The sequence below is a fragment of the Carettochelys insculpta genome, unplaced genomic scaffold (genome assembly GCF_033958435.1).
Source record: "Carettochelys insculpta isolate YL-2023 unplaced genomic scaffold, ASM3395843v1 scaffold_0048, whole genome shotgun sequence".
NCBI classification, from domain to species: Eukaryota; Metazoa; Chordata; order Testudines; family Carettochelyidae; genus Carettochelys; species Carettochelys insculpta.
The window spans coordinates 1-13,384 of NW_027439085.1; the positions used below are offsets into that span (position 1 = coordinate 1).

The 13,384-nt window shown below is 64.4% G+C and overlaps 4 non-coding genes across 4 annotated transcripts; all 4 read right to left on the bottom strand.

Annotated features, from left to right (window-relative positions):
• Window positions 1–2,796: 2,796 nt before the first annotated feature.
• LOC142006265 (5S ribosomal RNA) lies at window positions 2,797–2,915 on the bottom strand. Its single transcript, XR_012643371.1, has one exon. It is a non-coding gene; the product is annotated as a 5S ribosomal RNA (ribosomal RNA).
• A 3,122-nt stretch (window positions 2,916–6,037) lies between these two features.
• On the bottom strand, window positions 6,038–6,156 carry LOC142006277 (5S ribosomal RNA). The gene has a single exon (XR_012643382.1). It is a non-coding gene; the product is annotated as a 5S ribosomal RNA (ribosomal RNA).
• A 3,197-nt stretch (window positions 6,157–9,353) lies between these two features.
• LOC142006289 (5S ribosomal RNA) lies at window positions 9,354–9,472 on the bottom strand. The gene has a single exon (XR_012643394.1). It is a non-coding gene; the product is annotated as a 5S ribosomal RNA (ribosomal RNA).
• A 3,046-nt stretch (window positions 9,473–12,518) lies between these two features.
• Window positions 12,519–12,637, bottom strand: LOC142006300 (5S ribosomal RNA). The gene has a single exon (XR_012643405.1). It is a non-coding gene; the product is annotated as a 5S ribosomal RNA (ribosomal RNA).
• Between the last annotated feature and the right edge of the window lie 747 nt (window positions 12,638–13,384).

The following is a 13,384-nucleotide window of genomic DNA, read 5'->3' on the forward strand; positions in this document are numbered from 1 at the left end:
AAAGTCCGGCAGGGACAGCAGGTCAACCCCGGCCGCTTTAGCAGAGGTTGACCTGGTGTCCGATTCGCTCCCCGGGCACCAGGTCAACCTCGCGCGCTTTAGCAGAGGTTGACCTGGTGTCAGATTCGCTCCCCGGGCACCAGGTCAACCTAGGGCGCTTTAGCGGAGGTTGACCTGGTGTCCGATTCGCTCCCCGGGCACCAGGTCAACCTCGGGCGCTTTAGCGGAGGTTGACCTGGTGTCCGATTCGCTCCCCGGGCACCAGGTCAACCTCGGGCGCTTTAGCAGAGGTTGACCTGGTGTCAGATTCGCTCCCCGGGCACCAGGTCAACCTCGGGCGCTTTAGCAGAGGTTGACCTGGTGTCCGATTCGCTCCCCGGGCACCAGGTAAACCGTGGCCGCTTTCAGCGGAGGTTGACCTGGTGGCCGATCCCCTCCTCGGGCTCCAAGTCCGGCAGGGACAACAGGTCAACCCCGGTCCCAGGCTGGAGAGAAAAAATTTCTAAGTCCGGCAGGGACAACAGGTCAACCCCGGTCCCAGGCTGGAGAGAAAAATTTTCTAAGTCCGGCAGGGACAACAGGTCAACCCCGGTACCGGGCTGGAGAGAAAAATTTTCTAAGTCCGGCAGGGACAGCAGGTCAACCCCGGCCGCTTTAGCAGAGGTTGACCTGGTGTCCGATTCGCTCCCCGGGCACCAGGTCAACCTCTGGCGCTTTAGCAGAGGTTGACCTGGTGTCAGATTCGCTCCCCGGGCACCAGGTCAACCTCGGGCGCTTTAGCAGAGGTTGACCTGGTGTCCGATTCGCTCCCCGGGCACCAGGTAAACCGTGGCCGCTTTCAGCGGAGGTTGACCTGGTGGCCGATTCCCTCCCCGGGCACCAGGTCAACCTCCGCTGCTTTCAGCGGGGGTTGACCTGGTGGCCCATTCGCTCCCCGGGCACCAGGTCAACCGCACCCTTTTTCGGCCGCCTTCGCCTCCAAATTTTTCCCCCCGTTTCCTTACCCACTCCTCAGTCACTTCATACGCCCTCCCCCTTACATCCACCGTACGCAACACCTCCACCGGGCTTAATAGTCCACAACCGAGACCCAGGGCCTTCCCCGCTCTCAACAACCTCCACCCACAGTCCCCCTCCACCGGGCTTAATAGTCCACAACCGGGACCCAGGGCCTTCCCCGCTCTCAACAACCTCCACCCACGGTCCCCCTCCACCGGGCTTAATAGTCCACAACCGGGACCCAGGGCCTTCCCCGCTCTCAACAACCTCCACCCACGGTCCCCCTCCACCGGGCTTAATAGTCCACAACCGAGACCCAGGGCCTTCCCCGCTCTCAACAACCTCCACCCACGGTCCCCCTCCACCGGGCTTAATAGTCCACAACCGGGACCCAGGGCCTTCCCCGCTCTCAACAACCTCCACCCACGGTCCCCCTCCACCGGGCTTAATAGTCCACAACCGAGACCCAGGGCCTTCCCCGCTCTCAACAACCTCCACCCACGGTCCCCCTCCACCGGGCTTAATAGTCCACAACCGGGACCCAGGGCCTTCCCCGCTCTCAACAACCTCCACCCACGGTCCCCCTCCACCGGGCTTAATAGTCCACAACCGGGACCCAGGGCCTTCCCCGCTCTCAACAACCTCCACCCACGGTCCCCCTCCACCGGGCTTAATAGTCCACAACCGGGACCCAGGGCCTTCCCCGCTCTCAACAACCTCCACCCACGGTCCCCCTCCACCGGGCTTAATAGTCCACAACCGAGACCCAGGGCCTTCCCCGCTCTCAACAACCTCCACCCACGGTCCCCCTCCACCGGGCTTAATAGTCCACAACCGGGACCCAGGGCCTTCCCCGCTCTCAACAACCTCCACCCACGGTCCCCCTCCACCGGGCTTAATAGTCCACAACCGGGACCCAGGGCCTTCCCCGCTCTCAACCACCTCCACCCACGGTCCCCCTCCACCGGGCTTAATAGTCCACAACCGAGACCCAGGGCCTTCCCCGCTCTCAACAACCTCCACCCACGGTCCCCCTCCACCGGGCTTAATAGTCCACAACCGGGACCCAGGGCCTTCCACGCTCTCAACAACCTCCACCCACGGTCCCCCTCCACCGGGCTTAATAGTCCACAACCGAGACCCAGGGCCTTCCCCGCTCTCAACCACCTCCACCCACGGTCCCCCTCCACCGGGCTTAATAGTCCACAACCGAGACCCAGGGCCTTCCCCGCTCTCAACCACCTCCACCCACGGTCCCCCTCCACCGGGCTTAATAGTCCACAACCGAGACCCAGGGCCTTCCCCGCTCTCAACCACCTCCACCCACGGTCCCCCTCCACCGGGCTTAATAGTCCACAACCGAGACCCAGGGCCTTCCCCGCTCTCAACAACCTCCACCCACGGTCCCCCAAGACGCACGTTCCAAGCCTTAACCCTCAGACCATCCACCCCCCGGGGGGGACCCCACACCCACCTGACTCCAACTCACTCCCACCAAAAACACCACCACCGCCACCGCCTCAACGGCCTGCCCCACCCAGCACTCCCACACACACACCTGCCCCACCAACGCTCCACACACGCTTTCTTCCCTCTCCCCGACCCGACCCAAGCCATCGCACCGCACCGGGTGAGGGCCTAAGCTTCCTCGCCCGCCCCCCCCGCCCCCGACACGCAGGCAGGCAGAGGGAAAGGCCTCAGCGCCCCCCAGGACCGTCGCGCCGCCTTGGCCTCACGGCTTCCCTGCTCCCGCACGGCAGACACACGCCCCGCTCTACCCCCGCTGGGGCCAAAAGCTGCCTACGGCACCTGGGATTCCCAGGCGGTCACCCATCCAGGTACTAGCCAGGCCCGGGACGGTTTACCTTCCGAGATCGGACGAGATCGGGGGCATTCGGTCCGGTATGGCCGTAGGCCCCCGCCTCCCCGGGCTTTAGCGTCAGCAGCCTGGCCTCAGTCAGCCGGGCCCAAACAATTAACCCGGAGGCCGGGCCGAGGGAAAACTTCCTCCGAGCCGGCCCAAGGGGAAGGGAGGACGAGGACGCCGGGCCCGGGAGGTGACAGGACGTGCACGTCAGACCCGGGAAGCTGTGTGCCCCGAGGTTAACCCCCGGGCCGGGGCGGGGAGAGAAAAATGTTCTAAGTCCGGTAGGGACAGCAGGTCAACCCCGGTCCGAGGCGGGGAGAGAAAAAATTTCTAAGTCCTGCAGGGACAACAGGTCAACCCCGGTCCCAGGCGGGAGAGAAAAATTTTCAAAGTCCGGCAGGGACAGCAGGTCAACCCCGGCCGCTTTAGCAGAGGTTGACCTGGTGTCCGATTCGCTCCCCGGGCACCAGGTCAACCTCGCGCGCTTTAGCAGAGGTTGACCTGGTGTCAGATTCGCTCCCCGGGCACCAGGTCAACCTCGGGCGCTTTAGCGGAGGTTGACCTGGTGTCCGATTCGCTCCCCGGGCACCAGGTCAACCTCGGGCGCTTTAGCGGAGGTTGACCTGGTGTCCGATTCGCTCCCCGGGCACCAGGTCAACCTCGGGCGCTTTAGCAGAGGTTGACCTGGTGTCAGATTCGCTCCCCGGGCACCAGGTCAACCTCGGGCGCTTTAGCAGAGGTTGACCTGGTGTCCGATTCGCTCCCCGGGCACCAGGTAAACCGTGGCCGCTTTCAGCGGAGGTTGACCTGGTGGCCGATCCCCTCCTCGGGCTCCAAGTCCGGCAGGGACAACAGGTCAACCCCGGTCCCAGGCTGGAGAGAAAAAATTTCTAAGTCCGGCAGGGACAACAGGTCAACCCCGGTCCCAGGCTGGAGAGAAAAATTTTCTAAGTCCGGCAGGGACAACAGGTCAACCCCGGTACCGGGCTGGAGAGAAAAATTTTCTAAGTCCGGCAGGGACAGCAGGTCAACCCCGGCCGCTTTAGCAGAGGTTGACCTGGTGTCCGATTCGCTCCCCGGGCACCAGGTCAACCTCTGGCGCTTTAGCAGAGGTTGACCTGGTGTCAGATTCGCTCCCCGGGCACCAGGTCAACCTCGGGCGCTTTAGCAGAGGTTGACCTGGTGTCCGATTCGCTCCCCGGGCACCAGGTAAACCGTGGCCGCTTTCAGCGGAGGTTGACCTGGTGGCCGATTCCCTCCCCGGGCACCAGGTCAACCTCCGCTGCTTTCAGCGGGGGTTGACCTGGTGGCCCATTCGCTCCCCGGGCACCAGGTCAACCTCCGCTGCTTTCAGCGGGGGTTGACCTGGTGGCCCATTCGCTCCCCGGGCACCAGGTCAACCGCACCCTTTTTCGGCCGCCTTCGCCTCCAAATTTTTCCCCCCGTTTCCTTACCCACTCCTCAGTCACTTCATACGCCCTCCCCCTTACATCCACCGTACGCAACACCTCCACCGGGCTTAATAGTCCACAACCGAGACCCAGGGCCTTCCCCGCTCTCAACAACCTCCACCCACAGTCCCCCTCCACCGGGCTTAATAGTCCACAACCGGGACCCAGGGCCTTCCCCGCTCTCAACAACCTCCACCCACGGTCCCCCTCCACCGGGCTTAATAGTCCACAACCGAGACCCAGGGCCTTCCCCGCTCTCAACAACCTCCACCCACGGTCCCCCTCCACCGGGCTTAATAGTCCACAACCGGGACCCAGGGCCTTCCCCGCTCTCAACAACCTCCACCCACGGTCCCCCTCCACCGGGCTTAATAGTCCACAACCGGGACCCAGGGCCTTCCCCGCTCTCAACAACCTCCACCCACGGTCCCCCTCCACCGGGCTTAATAGTCCACAACCGGGACCCAGGGCCTTCCCCGCTCTCAACAACCTCCACCCACGGTCCCCCTCCACCGGGCTTAATAGTCCACAACCGAGACCCAGGGCCTTCCCCGCTCTCAACAACCTCCACCCACGGTCCCCCTCCACCGGGCTTAATAGTCCACAACCGGGACCCAGGGCCTTCCCCGCTCTCAACAACCTCCACCCACGGTCCCCCTCCACCGGGCTTAATAGTCCACAACCGGGACCCAGGGCCTTCCCCGCTCTCAACAACCTCCACCCACGGTCCCCCTCCACCGGGCTTAATAGTCCACAACCGGGACCCAGGGCCTTCCCCGCTCTCAACAACCTCCACCCACGGTCCCCCTCCACCGGGCTTAATAGTCCACAACCGGGACCCAGGGCCTTCCCCGCTCTCAACAACCTCCACCCACGGTCCCCCTCCACCGGGCTTAATAGTCCACAACCGAGACCCAGGGCATTCCCCGCTCTCAACAACCTCCACCCACGGTCCCCCTCCACCGGGCTTAATAGTCCACAACCGGGACCCAGGGCCTTCCACGCTCTCAACAACCTCCACCCACGGTCCCCCTCCACCGGGCTTAATAGTCCACAACCGAGACCCAGGGCCTTCCCCGCTCTCAACCACCTCCACCCACGGTCCCCCTCCACCGGGCTTAATAGTCCACAACCGAGACCCAGGGCCTTCCCCGCTCTCAACCACCTCCACCCACGGTCCCCCTCCACCGGGCTTAATAGTCCACAACCGAGACCCAGGGCCTTCCCCGCTCTCAACCACCTCCACCCACGGTCCCCCTCCACCGGGCTTAATAGTCCACAACCGAGACCCAGGGCCTTCCCCGCTCTCAACAACCTCCCCCCACGGTCCCCCAAGACGCACGTTCCAAGCCTTAACCCTCAGACCATCCACCCCTTGGGGGGGACCCCACACCCACCTGACCCCAACTCACTCCCACCAAAAACACCACCACCGCCACCGCCTCAACGGCCTGCCCCACCCAGCACTCCCACACACACACCTGCCCCACCAACGCTCCACACACGCTTTCTTCCCTCTCCCCGACCCGACCCAAGCCATCGCACCGCACCGGGTGAGGGCCTAAGCTTCCTCGCCCGCCCCCCCCGCCCCCGACACGCAGGCAGGCAGAGGGAAAGGCCTCAGCGCCCCCCAGGACCGTCGCGCCGCCTTGGCCTCACGGCTTCCCTGCTCCCGCACGGCAGACACACGCCCCGCTCTACCCCCGCTGGGGCCAAAAGCTGCCTACGGCACCTGGGATTCCCAGGCGGTCACCCATCCAGGTACTAGCCAGGCCCGGGACGGTTTACCTTCCGAGATCGGACGAGATCGGGGGCATTCGGTCCGGTATGGCCGTAGGCCCCCGCCTCCCCGGGCTTTAGCGTCAGCAGCCTGGCCTCAGTCAGCCGGGCCCAAACAATTAACCCGGAGGCCGGGCCGAGGGAAAACTTCCTCCGAGCCGGCCCAAGGGGAAGGGAGGACGAGGACGCCGGGCCCGGGAGGTGACAGGACGTGCACGTCAGACCCGGGAAGCTGTGTGCCCCGAGGTTAACCCCCGGGCCGGGGCGGGGAGAGAAAAATGTTCTAAGTCCGGTAGGGACAGCAGGTCAACCCCGGTCCGAGGCGGGGAGAGAAAAAATTTCTAAGTCCTGCAGGGACAACAGGTCAACCCCGGTCCCAGGCGGGAGAGAAAAATTTTCAAAGTCCGGCAGGGACAGCAGGTCAACCCCGGCCGCTTTAGCAGAGGTTGACCTGGTGTCCGATTCGCTCCCCGGGCACCAGGTCAACCTCGCGCGCTTTAGCAGAGGTTGACCTGGTGTCAGATTCGCTCCCCGGGCACCAGGTCAACCTCGGGCGCTTTAGCGGAGGTTGACCTGGTGTCCGATTCGCTCCCCGGGCACCAGGTCAACCTCGGGCGCTTTAGCGGAGGTTGACCTGGTGTCCGATTCGCTCCCCGGGCACCAGGTCAACCTCGGGCGCTTTAGCAGAGGTTGACCTGGTGTCAGATTCGCTCCCCGGGCACCAGGTCAACCTCGGGCGCTTTAGCAGAGGTTGACCTGGTGTCCGATTCGCTCCCCGGGCACCAGGTAAACCGTGGCCGCTTTCAGCGGAGGTTGACCTGGTGGCCGATCCCCTCCTCGGGCTCCAAGTCCGGCAGGGACAACAGGTCAACCCCGGTCCCAGGCTGGAGAGAAAAAATTTCTAAGTCCGGCAGGGACAACAGGTCAACCCCGGTCCCAGGCTGGAGAGAAAAATTTTCTAAGTCCGGCAGGGACAACAGGTCAACCCCGGTACCGGGCTGGAGAGAAAAATTTTCTAAGTCCGGCAGGGACAGCAGGTCAACCCCGGCCGCTTTAGCAGAGGTTGACCTGGTGTCCGATTCGCTCCCCGGGCACCAGGTCAACCTCTGGCGCTTTAGCAGAGGTTGACCTGGTGTCAGATTCGCTCCCCGGGCACCAGGTCAACCTCGGGCGCTTTAGCAGAGGTTGACCTGGTGTCCGATTCGCTCCCCGGGCACCAGGTAAACCGTGGCCGCTTTCAGCGGAGGTTGACCTGGTGGCCGATTCCCTCCCCGGGCACCAGGTCAACCTCCGCTGCTTTCAGCGGGGGTTGACCTGGTGGCCCATTCGCTCCCCGGGCACCAGGTCAACCTCCGCTGCTTTCAGCGGGGGTTGACCTGGTGGCCCATTCGCTCCCCGGGCACCAGGTCAACCGCACCCTTTTTCGGCCGCCTTCGCCTCCAAATTTTTCCCCCCGTTTCCTTACCCACTCCTCAGTCACTTCATACGCCCTCCCCCTTACATCCACCGTACGCAACACCTCCACCGGGCTTAATAGTCCACAACCGAGACCCAGGGCCTTCCCCGCTCTCAACAACCTCCACCCACAGTCCCCCTCCACCGGGCTTAATAGTCCACAACCGGGACCCAGGGCCTTCCCCGCTCTCAACAACCTCCACCCACGGTCCCCCTCCACCGGGCTTAATAGTCCACAACCGGGACCCAGGGCCTTCCCCGCTCTCAACAACCTCCACCCACGGTCCCCCTCCACCGGGCTTAATAGTCCACAACCGAGACCCAGGGCCTTCCCCGCTCTCAACAACCTCCACCCACGGTCCCCCTCCACCGGGCTTAATAGTCCACAACCGGGACCCAGGGCCTTCCCCGCTCTCAACAACCTCCACCCACGGTCCCCCTCCACCGGGCTTAATAGTCCACAACCGAGACCCAGGGCCTTCCCCGCTCTCAACAACCTCCACCCACGGTCCCCCTCCACCGGGCTTAATAGTCCACAACCGGGACCCAGGGCCTTCCCCGCTCTCAACAACCTCCACCCACGGTCCCCCTCCACCGGGCTTAATAGTCCACAACCGGGACCCAGGGCCTTCCCCGCTCTCAACAACCTCCACCCACGGTCCCCCTCCACCGGGCTTAATAGTCCACAACCGGGACCCAGGGCCTTCCCCGCTCTCAACAACCTCCACCCACGGTCCCCCTCCACCGGGCTTAATAGTCCACAACCGAGACCCAGGGCCTTCCCCGCTCTCAACAACCTCCACCCACGGTCCCCCTCCACCGGGCTTAATAGTCCACAACCGGGACCCAGGGCCTTCCCCGCTCTCAACAACCTCCACCCACGGTCCCCCTCCACCGGGCTTAATAGTCCACAACCGGGACCCAGGGCCTTCCCCGCTCTCAACCACCTCCACCCACGGTCCCCCTCCACCGGGCTTAATAGTCCACAACCGAGACCCAGGGCATTCCCCGCTCTCAACAACCTCCACCCACGGTCCCCCTCCACCGGGCTTAATAGTCCACAACCGGGACCCAGGGCCTTCCACGCTCTCAACAACCTCCACCCACGGTCCCCCTCCACCGGGCTTAATAGTCCACAACCGAGACCCAGGGCCTTCCCCGCTCTCAACCACCTCCACCCACGGTCCCCCTCCACCGGGCTTAATAGTCCACAACCGAGACCCAGGGCCTTCCCCGCTCTCAACCACCTCCACCCACGGTCCCCCTCCACCGGGCTCAATAGTCCACAACCGAGACCCAGGGCCTTCCCCGCTCTCAACCACCTCCACCCACGGTCCCCCTCCACCGGGCTTAATAGTCCACAACCGAGACCCAGGGCCTTCCCCGCTCTCAACAACCTCCACCCACGGTCCCCCAAGACGCACGTTCCAAGCCTTAACCCTCAGACCATCCACCCCCCGGGGGGGACCCCACACCCACCTGACTCCAACTCACTCCCACCAAAAACACCACCACCGCCACCGCCTCAACGGCCTGCCCCACCCAGCACTCCCACACACACACCTGCCCCACCAACGCTCCACATACGCTTTCTTCCCTCTCCCCGACCCGACCCAAGCCATCGCACCGCACCGGGTGAGGGCCTAAGCTTCCTCGCCCGCCCCCCCCGCCCCCGACACGCAGGCAGGCAGAGGGAAAGGCCTCAGCGCCCCCCAGGACCGTCGCGCCGCCTTGGCCTCACGGCTTCCCTGCTCCCGCACGGCAGACACACGCCCCGCTCTACCCCCGCTGGGGCCAAAAGCTGCCTACGGCACCTGGGATTCCCAGGCGGTCACCCATCCAGGTACTAGCCAGGCCCGGGACGGTTTACCTTCCGAGATCGGACGAGATCGGGGGCATTCGGTCCGGTATGGCCGTAGGCCCCCGCCTCCCCGGGCTTTAGCGTCAGCAGCCTGGCCTCAGTCAGCCGGGCCCAAACAATTAACCCGGAGGCCGGGCCGAGGGAAAACTTCCTCCGAGCCGGCCCAAGGGGAAGGGAGGACGAGGACGCCGGGCCCGGGAGGTGACAGGACGTGCACGTCAGACCCGGGAAGCTGTGTGCCCCGAGGTTAACCCCCGGGCCGGGGCGGGGAGAGAAAAATGTTCTAAGTCCGGTAGGGACAGCAGGTCAACCCCGGTCCGAGGCGGGGAGAGAAAAAATTTCTAAGTCCTGCAGGGACAACAGGTCAACCCCGGTCCCAGGCGGGAGAGAAAAATTTTCAAAGTCCGGCAGGGACAGCAGGTCAACCCCGGCCGCTTTAGCAGAGGTTGACCTGGTGTCCGATTCGCTCCCCGGGCACCAGGTCAACCTCGCGCGCTTTAGCAGAGGTTGACCTGGTGTCAGATTCGCTCCCCGGGCACCAGGTCAACCTAGGGCGCTTTAGCGGAGGTTGACCTGGTGTCCGATTCGCTCCCCGGGCACCAGGTCAACCTCGGGCGCTTTAGCGGAGGTTGACCTGGTGTCCGATTCGCTCCCCGGGCACCAGGTCAACCTCGGGCGCTTTAGCAGAGGTTGACCTGGTGTCAGATTCGCTCCCCGGGCACCAGGTCAACCTCGGGCGCTTTAGCAGAGGTTGACCTGGTGTCCGATTCGCTCCCCGGGCACCAGGTAAACCGTGGCCGCTTTCAGCGGAGGTTGACCTGGTGGCCGATCCCCTCCTCGGGCTCCAAGTCCGGCAGGGACAACAGGTCAACCCCGGTCCCAGGCTGGAGAGAAAAAATTTCTAAGTCCGGCAGGGACAACAGGTCAACCCCGGTCCCAGGCTGGAGAGAAAAATTTTCTAAGTCCGGCAGGGACAACAGGTCAACCCCGGTACCGGGCTGGAGAGAAAAATTTTCTAAGTCCGGCAGGGACAGCAGGTCAACCCCGGCCGCTTTAGCAGAGGTTGACCTGGTGTCCGATTCGCTCCCCGGGCACCAGGTCAACCTCTGGCGCTTTAGCAGAGGTTGACCTGGTGTCAGATTCGCTCCCCGGGCACCAGGTCAACCTCGGGCGCTTTAGCAGAGGTTGACCTGGTGTCCGATTCGCTCCCCGGGCACCAGGTAAACCGTGGCCGCTTTCAGCGGAGGTTGACCTGGTGGCCGATTCCCTCCCCGGGCACCAGGTCAACCTCCGCTGCTTTCAGCGGGGGTTGACCTGGTGGCCCATTCGCTCCCCGGGCACCAGGTCAACCTCCGCTGCTTTCAGCGGGGGTTGACCTGGTGGCCCATTCGCTCCCCGGGCACCAGGTCAACCGCACCCTTTTTCGGCCGCCTTCGCCTCCAAATTTTTCCCCCCGTTTCCTTACCCACTCCTCAGTCACTTCATACGCCCTCCCCCTTACATCCACCGTACGCAACACCTCCACCGGGCTTAATAGTCCACAACCGAGACCCAGGGCCTTCCCCGCTCTCAACAACCTCCACCCACAGTCCCCCTCCACCGGGCTTAATAGTCCACAACCGGGACCCAGGGCCTTCCCCGCTCTCAACAACCTCCACCCACGGTCCCCCTCCACCGGGCTTAATAGTCCACAACCGGGACCCAGGGCCTTCCCCGCTCTCAACAACCTCCACCCACGGTCCCCCTCCACCGGGCTTAATAGTCCACAACCGGGACCCAGGGCCTTCCCCGCTCTCAACAACCTCCACCCACGGTCCCCCTCCACCGGGCTTAATAGTCCACAACCGGGACCCAGGGCCTTCCCCGCTCTCAACAACCTCCACCCACGGTCCCCCTCCACCGGGCTTAATAGTCCACAACCGAGACCCAGGGCCTTCCCCGCTCTCAACAACCTCCACCCACGGTCCCCCTCCACCGGGCTTAATAGTCCACAACCGGGACCCAGGGCCTTCCCCGCTCTCAACAACCTCCACCCACGGTCCCCCTCCACCGGGCTTAATAGTCCACAACCGGGACCCAGGGCCTTCCCCGCTCTCAACAACCTCCACCCACGGTCCCCCTCCACCGGGCTTAATAGTCCACAACCGGGACCCAGGGCCTTCCCCGCTCTCAACAACCTCCACCCACGGTCCCCCTCCACCGGGCTTAATAGTCCACAACCGGGACCCAGGGCCTTCCCCGCTCTCAACAACCTCCACCCACGGTCCCCCTCCACCGGGCTTAATAGTCCACAACCGAGACCCAGGGCATTCCCCGCTCTCAACAACCTCCACCCACGGTCCCCCTCCACCGGGCTTAATAGTCCACAACCGGGACCCAGGGCCTTCCACGCTCTCAACAACCTCCACCCACGGTCCCCCTCCACCGGGCTTAATAGTCCACAACCGAGACCCAGGGCCTTCCCCGCTCTCAACCACCTCCACCCACGGTCCCCCTCCACCGGGCTTAATAGTCCACAACCGAGACCCAGGGCCTTCCCCGCTCTCAACCACCTCCACCCACGGTCCCCCTCCACCGGGCTTAATAGTCCACAACCGAGACCCAGGGCCTTCCCCGCTCTCAACCACCTCCACCCACGGTCCCCCTCCACCGGGCTTAATAGTCCACAACCGAGACCCAGGGCCTTCCCCGCTCTCAACAACCTCCCCCCACGGTCCCCCAAGACGCACGTTCCAAGCCTTAACCCTCAGACCATCCACCCCTTGGGGGGGACCCCACACCCACCTGACCCCAACTCACTCCCACCAAAAACACCACCACCGCCACCGCCTCAACGGCCTGCCCCACCCAGCACTCCCACACACACACCTGCCCCACCAACGCTCCACACACGCTTTCTTCCCTCTCCCCGACCCGACCCAAGCCATCGCACCGCACCGGGTGAGGGCCTAAGCTTCCTCGCCCGCCCCCCCGCCCCCGACACGCAGGCAGGCAGAGGGAAAGGCCTCAGCGCCCCCCAGGACCGTCGCGCCGCCTTGGCCTCACGGCTTCCCTGCTCCCGCACGGCAGACACACGCCCCGCTCTACCCCCGCTGGGGCCAAAAGCTGCCTACGGCACCTGGGATTCCCAGGCGGTCACCCATCCAGGTACTAGCCAGGCCCGGGACGGTTTACCTTCCGAGATCGGACGAGATCGGGGGCATTCGGTCCGGTATGGCCGTAGGCCCCCGCCTCCCCGGGCTTTAGCGTCAGCAGCCTGGCCTCAGTCAGCCGGGCCCAAACAATTAACCCGGAGGCCGGGCCGAGGGAAAACTTCCTCCGAGCCGGCCCAAGGGGAAGGGAGGACGAGGACGCCGGGCCCGGGAGGTGACAGGACGTGCACGTCAGACCCGGGAAGCTGTGTGCCCCGAGGTTAACCCCCGGGCCGGGGCGGGGAGAGAAAAATGTTCTAAGTCCGGTAGGGACAGCAGGTCAACCCCGGTCCGAGGCGGGGAGAGAAAAAATTTCTAAGTCCTGCAGGGACAACAGGTCAACCCCGGTCCCAGGCGGGAGAGAAAAATTTTCAAAGTCCGGCAGGGACAGCAGGTCAACCCCGGCCGCTTTAGCAGAGGTTGACCTGGTGTCCGATTCGCTCCCCGGGCACCAGGTCAACCTCGCGCGCTTTAGCAGAGGTTGACCTGGTGTCAGATTCGCTCCCCGGGCACCAGGTCAACCTCGGGCGCTTTAGCGGAGGTTGACCTGGTGTCCGATTCGCTCCCCGGGCACCAGGTCAACCTCGGGCGCTTTAGCGGAGGTTGACCTGGTGTCCGATTCGCTCCCCGGGCACCAGGTCAACCTCGGGCGCTTTAGCAGAGGTTGACCTGGTGTCAGATTCGCTCCCCGGGCACCAGGTCAACCTCGGGCGCTTTAGCAGAGGTTGACCTGGTGTCCGATTCGCTCCCCGGGCACCAGGTAAACCGTGGCCGCTTTCAG